This window comes from Pseudorasbora parva, chromosome 18 (assembly GCF_024679245.1).
Source record: "Pseudorasbora parva isolate DD20220531a chromosome 18, ASM2467924v1, whole genome shotgun sequence".
In the NCBI taxonomy this organism is placed as follows: domain Eukaryota; kingdom Metazoa; phylum Chordata; class Actinopteri; order Cypriniformes; family Gobionidae; genus Pseudorasbora; species Pseudorasbora parva.
The window spans coordinates 40,473,736-40,481,472 of record NC_090189.1 but is presented as its reverse complement, the minus strand read 5'-3'; the positions used below and the strand labels follow the sequence as shown (position 1 = coordinate 40,481,472).

At 34.8% G+C, this 7,737-nt stretch overlaps 1 protein-coding gene across 2 annotated transcripts in view; it reads left to right on the top strand.

Annotated features, from left to right (window-relative positions):
- Positions 1–1,665: 1,665 nt before the first annotated feature.
- aff4 (AF4/FMR2 family, member 4) overlaps positions 1,666–7,737 on the top strand; it is an 81,901-nt gene continuing 75,829 nt past the window's right edge. For both annotated transcript variants that reach the window (XM_067423789.1, XM_067423787.1), the window contains exon 1: positions 1,666–1,944. The gene's annotated coding sequence lies outside the window, so the exon portion shown is untranslated. The remainder of the gene's footprint in view (positions 1,945–7,737) is intronic.

Below are 7,737 nucleotides of genomic sequence, written 5' to 3'. Positions count from 1 at the left end.
TATATTTGTATTGTCTAATGATTTATTTGTGTTGAAGTTAAATAATATTAGAGAAATCACTAAATATTAAGCAATAGATTATTATTTAGATACATAAACTATTGTTAAATTGCAAACTGTAATATCGTGGAATATTATTACAGTGTAATATAGCTATTTTTATGAATTTATATTAATATGTAGTTTATTCCTGTGCTGAATTTATCAATACTCCAGTCTTCAGTGTCACAAGATCCTTCAGAAATCATTCTAATAGGATGATTTGATGCTTGATTATTAATAATTGTTTCTCTTGCCAAAACTGTGTTTGATATTTTTGTGGTACTTTTCTCATGACACTTTGATAAATAAACAAGAACAATGTTTATTTAAAATAGAAATATTTCGTGACATTATAAATGTCTTTACTGATGCTTGGGATCCATTTAATGCGTCATTGAATAATTAAAAACATTTGCTTTCTTTATTTAAAAACATTTATTTACCCAACACTTTTAAATAGTCTACTGCGATTTCTACACAAAATGGACTGGTTTATACATTATTGAGTAGCAAATAATTTTATTGCAATGATTTGTGAAGGATCACGTGACAATTATTTCAGGTTAAATTATTTCAAACATTATAAAAGTCTTTACTGTCACTTTGGACCAATTTATTGTGTAACTGAAGAATTTAAGCATTTGATTTCGGTAACACTTTACAATACGGTGCACTAATATGCATTAATTCATGCTTAACTAATGCACAGATAATCATGAGTTAATCATCAGCTAATGATTTATAAAGGTATCATTATGATATGACACCTTTATAAATCATTAGCTGATGATTAATTAAAGCAGACACTGGAAGTTGAAATGCAAGGCTTTGACCCGTTGTGGTAATTAACACATTAATTTACGTTATTAGTTAATATAATAGACTATGTTATTAAGGAATTAATACATTATGACACATGTAACTAATAGCAATTTAATGATTACTTAATCTATTGATCATGATGAACCTTCATTAGGTCCTGATGCAGTAATCATTAATAAACGGCTTTGACCCGTTCATTTAACTAATAATAATTTAATGATAACTTAATCTATTAATCATGATGAATGTTCATTAGTTACTGATGCAGTAATCATTAATAAATGGCTTTGACCCGTTCATGTAACTAATAATAATTTAATGATAATTGAATCTATTGATCATGATGAATGTTCATTAGTTGCTGATGCAGTAATCATTAATAAATGGGTTAGTTCACCATTAGTAATACATTAACTCATGATTATCTGTGCATTAGTTAAGCATGAATAGCGTATAAGCGCACCCGTATTGTAAAGTGTTACCTTGATTTCTTTATTAAAAATAAAAATAAAAGATTTGTGAAGGATCACGTCACACAAAATCAGTTTTAAAAAAATGTTTTAAACAGTTGACCGTTAGTGTAATAACGGTCAACCGCAAGAACAACCGCAAGAACCTGCGGTTTATAGTTTTATTTAAATGATGAATAAGAAATAATTAGAGTATCGGGGAAATACCCACAATTGGATACTGTACATCGTAAAAAATAAATAAATAAAAAAAAGTCTGCTTTTAAGTTGTCTAGGTAGGCTGCTCGCTAGCTTTGAGACACGGCCGCCTGAGAGGACGCGCTCGTCACGTGACCACGTTAGTTTACCAAGCCGAAATCAGCCAGAGCCAGAGACGCGATGATCTCCTAAAAAAATGATCGTGATCTGCTGGAAAAATCTGTCCGACACAACCATGACGAGCAGACGACCCTCGGCGGTATGGCTCACCTAAGCGAGCGGTGTCTTTTAGATCAGTTACGCGTTTCTTGCTGGTGGGTGACATATTTATTGGGACGCTACAGCAGATCCGTGTGAACAAAGGGAAAGGCTTTCATAGCTAGAATGCTTCGGGCCTAAAAGAAGCCAAGAGGTAAGTGGGCCATAAGTCGAGCGATTACATAATCGAAATGATCTGTGTATTGTAACATTAGATCATTTATTCATGAGATGAATTGTAACAAGTTGTTAGCGAGCGTTGTATCTCTTTCAGCGAGTGTGTTGAAGTGTGTAGCCAACATGCGAACTGTCCAATCCTGATCTCACATGCCATCGACTAGGAATTATCAAATTTTATACTTTCGATCGTGGCCAGTTGCTAATGTGTCATTATAGATAAACCCTTCTATATTCAAATGCAGAGTCCATATTTGATGCCATTTTTGGCAAGTTTACTACTAGAAGTGGACATTTCAGCTTGATGCACAATTCAACCGACGTTTAAATTAAATTGGCGTTGGAGTTTTAACTTTCACACAAACGTTACATGCTAATGGGAGAGTCACGTTCAGGAGTTCAAATGCTTTATTTTATTATTATTATTATTAATATTATAGTCTGTTAACTTTTTTTGACTGTGACGTCAGTGCTTCGGACGTCACGGCGTAAATGTTTACGTCAGCAACTTGACAAAACGTAAACACGGTTAAAATGGCAGTTAATACAAAAGCCGTGAAAATGGGAGTTAATGAACAAAAACCGTCAAAATGGCAGTTAATAAACAAAAGCCGTCAAAATGGCAGTTGCTCGGTGAGTACAATTCTGTTCAGACTAGTTACAGGTGAGAATAACTCGCACGTTTGCTTGTAATTTTGACATTTTAATTGGGATAAACACCTTAAAGAGCAAATTAAAGTGTTTATCTTTCCACCGTATTTTTTTTTTGACACATGTGTTATTATTCTTGTTTTAAACTCTTTACTCGGACATGTTTGTTGATGTATCATTGATAGTGCTTACTCCATTCATGTAGGTCTAATTTAAGGGCAAATCTGCTGTTCACAGTCATAATTTACTGTGGTAACACTTATTCCATCGTTGAACCACCATAAATAAAATCTAAGATGAGAACTGCATTTGTCTATCCATTTTTGGAGGCCATTTTAAAGTCAGTAAGTTAGCTAGAGCAGGAACTAGGCTTTGTTTGAAGTTGCACTCTTACAATTACATACTGTGCTATAGGTGAGCTCGGCATAGTATGCAAAGAAAGGAATACTTTTTAATTTTATGTTGCTGTTATTATTATTATAATTATATTCTGTTAACTTTTTTGACTGTTACATCAGTGCTTTGGATCTCACGGCGTAAAAATGTTTGCACCAGCAACTTGACAAAATGTAAAAACTCAAAATGGCAGTTAAAAATAAAAGTTAAAATAGCATTTTAAAGCATCAAAATGTAGTTAGAAACAAAAAAAAAAGTCAAAATGGCAGATAGAAATCAAAAACTGTCAAAATGGTATTTGCTTGGTGAGTACGATTCAGTTCAGGCTAGTTACAGTTGAGAATAACTTGCACATTTGGTTGTAATTTAGAAATTTGTATTGGGATTACCACTTTAAAGAGCAAAAAAAAAAAAACAATTTGTTTTTATCTATTCCACCTTGGTTGTTGACACAGGTGTCAGTATTGTAATTTTAGGGCAAATCTACTGTTCCTAGTCATAATTTACTGTGGTAACTAATTCCATCATTGAGCTACCAAGATAAGACTTGCATTTGCCTATCCATGTTTGGAGGCCATTTTAAAGTCAGTAGCTAGAGTAGGAACTAGGCTTTGTTATGAATTGCACTCTTACTTTATTACTTGCTGTGGTATATAGTAGGCATTCTCAGCGTAGTATGCAAAGGAAGGAATACTGGAACTGTGTTTGCACCATTGCATTTGTGGTACACGTGTGGCCCTGCAAAGTGGACTTCATAGTGTGTTTGGCTATCTTAAGTGATTAGGGAGTGTGTATTCTCAGTCCGAAGGGCAATGCAAATGGCATTGGAAACAAGTGTGAATCAGTACATCACTTTTCAGGAAGTAGAGAGTGCTACACACAAGTTGTCATGGTAAAAAATTGGGTGAGAATCAATTTTCCACTGTGTAGCGGCTACTAGGCTGTTGTGTGTGGGTGTAAAGTACACCAGATGTGTGACCGTTGTTTCTGAGAGTTGTTTTTGGGTATGACTGAAGTAAAGTAAGCTTCTGCAGATGTGTTTTTTCGTGCGGCTGGAAGGGTTTTGACGATAGTAGTGTATCGATGATTAGCAGTGAGATCGCAGAGAGCTGAAGCTGTTGGCAATTTCAAAATGATATTTGGCTCGCTCCACATGAATACAACTTAAATGCGTTTTTAATTAATAAATAAAAATATTATAATCATAGTAATTATTATTATTATCATCATTACATTAATTGAACTTATTTTGCATACCTCACATCAACATCAGCGCGTGGTGTTGCACTCGCAGGCCGCATTGCAACACCACACGCTTTTACAATTTAAAAATGAGTTACTCTTCAGTGAAATCTTTTAAAGACTACAAAACTATGTGTAGTTTCAGAATTGAATTGCAAGGTGATCAACCTAGCCCTATATTCACAAATTCACATGAGCCATTGGAAAGTCATCAACAGGCTAAAGGATTTTGTTTTTGTTTTTCATAAATGTAAATTTATTTTATACTTATAATAATACAATAACAAATTGCTATATTATAACTATAGGCTATATAGATCCGAAGTAATCAGTCAAAGAAATTATCAGCCACCTATCAAAAACTTGCGTTGTTTTGGTTTCAGCTTATTCTAGTCTTAACACACTTTGTGGTAATTTACTACACATTATCAATATAAATACTTAAAATAATAAATACATCACAATACTGTGGATTAATAATAACAACCACTCTTGTTAAACCCAGCCATCCAATCACAGTGGAGGAGGGGCTGGACAAATACAACACAGACTAACCACCGCATTCTGCTTGTACAGTGTCAACAGATGACAACAACAAGCTTAATAACGGAATAATGTAATATAATGGCAATATAATATAATATAATGCCATAATAACTGAAAACATGTTGGGTGTTTTCAGCTGGCTAAAAGCACTTTGGGGCGGTCATCGAGAGGGAGGGGAAGTTATTCTGATCCAAGATTATGAGACACATTAATTAAAAACAATGATGTGCAAGGATAAATAATTTATAATAAACACTGCAATATTCCATTTTAATTTCATGGTGACGTTAACTCTTGTGCATCCCTATGGACATTTTTGGCTTTTTCAGTATTGTTTTTTGATAACGTTGCCTGTGGTAATGCTAACTGCATACAATTTGCCACAGGTGTGCTTTTTTTATTGGAATTTTAATATTTCACCACCATTTCCTTTAAATAAATAAAATAAAATAAAAACTATTTTGCACTACAAAATACTTCCCCTCAGCCCCTTTTGGACAAATTGAAACCCAATAATCTGCTTGCGATTTTTAATCCCATTGCCGTTTAAATATAAAATAATGCAGTCTTTGTTATTAGGCTTTTATTTTGTTGGCAAGGCTTCAAAATATTAATTTGTACTAATTTTTTTTTACCAGATGGTGCCCTTTTTTTCAGGTTTGGGGTATAAAGCAAATACTCACTTTTATTCTTGTTTTCTGTTTATACATATAAAGTATGCGAGTTGCGTTTGCGTGCTTCTAGTAAACACAGAAACTGGCGAACGGCGGCTGTCTTTCGAATCAGCTTTGACTGCGACTCTGGAAGACTTTGAGTTCAGCTTTACTCTGAGACAAGAACAAAGAACGGCACTGAAGTCATTCTTAAGAAGGGAAGATGTGTTCGGAGTTTAGCCGACCGGATACGGTGAAAGTTTAGTCTGTCAGCTCTGCTTCACCTTCTTCGTTGCTCTGGTTGGTGTAGCGCTATCCTATCGCGTGCAGAGGGAGTTTGAAAGACAACCGTTTATCCGCCCCTCGGATTGAGCTGTCAATGGGGAGTTTCCAGACCAAACATCTTGATGTGGCTCTGGCTTGTCAGGCTAGAACTGCAAAGCATAAATCCAAAAACTCTGTGCACCAGTGGAGGTTTGCTGGCATCTAATGGGGAGAAGTTGGCACTGCGCCCAGACAAAATCTTACTGAGAGCTCATTTTTTGAGATGTCAACCTCAAATTTGAAACAGCTTTTTTTTAGATTCATGGCTTTGATTTTCTAGCAGTTTTAGAGCTCAACAGAGTTTCAAAAAATTATTTTTTTTAATAAAAAATTATTCATAAATCATTTTCATATACTTAAACCTATAACTTTTTTTTTGTCTTAAAAAAATAATCCGCCACGGGTCTTCTTTAAAATGAGACCGAACTTAAGTCTGTGCTCCCAAGATTAATTTTTTATGACTTTTTTTTTTTCCTCTATGGACCTATGTGTAACTTTTTTAAATTAAGGGTTAAATATTTGTATAAATGTTTGTTTCTATAGTATATAGATAATAAGCATCTATGAATTGTTTAAATGTAGCTGTCGTTTTAAATTCGATTGTCTTTCGCAAAGGCATCATGGGATTGTAGTGAAATCCTCCTTACTAAAGCTGTTCATTTCACAGTTTTGTCTTTTTTTTTTTGTCTGATTTTCAAAGATTGTAATTTCGTGAATCACCTCGTAGATGATTGGTTTGGCTCCTGGTTTTATAACTCATTAAAAAAATCCCTATGGAGAAAAATGAGAAAAATGAATGGAAAAATAGCTCTGAAAACCCATGCTCTATTTCCAGAGTGGTGGAAATGAAAAGCCTTTTTAAAGTTAGGACAGGCTAAAGTTAGCTCTTTTTTTTTTGTATGAATGAAAACTCATAAATACTACAGTTTCACATCCATTTTTAATAGGTTGTAGTAGGCAGTTTATGGTATATATTATAGTAACCCCATCCCAACGTTAGCTGCTGTGCTGTATAGCGTAATAATGAAGTGAATAATTAGCCGGCGAACTCATGCATTGCTCCAGGCCTCTGGCACAGATGTATCTGGAGCTGGGACAGACCTTGTGCAACTTATGTAACCAAACTAAACACGCGTGTGCTCTCACGTCTCTGACCCGTATGCTGTGATCCCTGTGAGTCCAGCATGTTCATTGATAAGCCCGTGTGTAAATAACATTACAGGTCTTGACACACTTCCTGTTGTGGTCCGTGGCTTGAGTTGTCCATTTCCTCTGTCTGTGTTTATGACTTGAAAGAATGTGGCCGACGCTTGCTTGCCATTGTCAGTTTATAAAAGCTTGTTGTGAAGGGATATAACTGGTCATGATACATGTTCCCTTTTAATTTTGAGGACAACGTTTGTTGTTGTGCTTGCGACTTCAGCAGGGCTGGTTGAGGTCAGAATAGCTGGAGGCAATCTTTTACTGCGGCGCATTCACAGTAAAAGGAGTTAAAGCCTGTTTGTCAAGATGCGATTGACCTTTTTTGTTGCTGTGCCTGCAAATTTCTTGGAAATAGTTTGAAAAGCTGTCCTGGGTTTACTTGATTTAAGTTCTGCGAATTGGAGCCTTTTGGTGCGGGATTGCAGGTATTGCACAATATTTTACACATTCCCACAGGTATCGCGATTATAAATCAGGATATTCCTGCAAACATTTAGGTTAGACCAGTAATGAAGAGTTTTACTTTTCATTTACTCGTTTGACAAACAGTGTGAGTAAGTGTAACAGTATTACTACTCTTACTGATACTGTTCATCAAGCCGGTACTTTAACGATAATCTTATTGGTTCTTTGCGTTTTTTGTAATAATTTTTTTCCCAGTGTAACGTGTTAAAAATATTAAACGCAGCATCTGTTTTTTTCCTTTAGCTTGCATTACATTATATAATAACGTTCTTATTTATGCAAATGCTTTT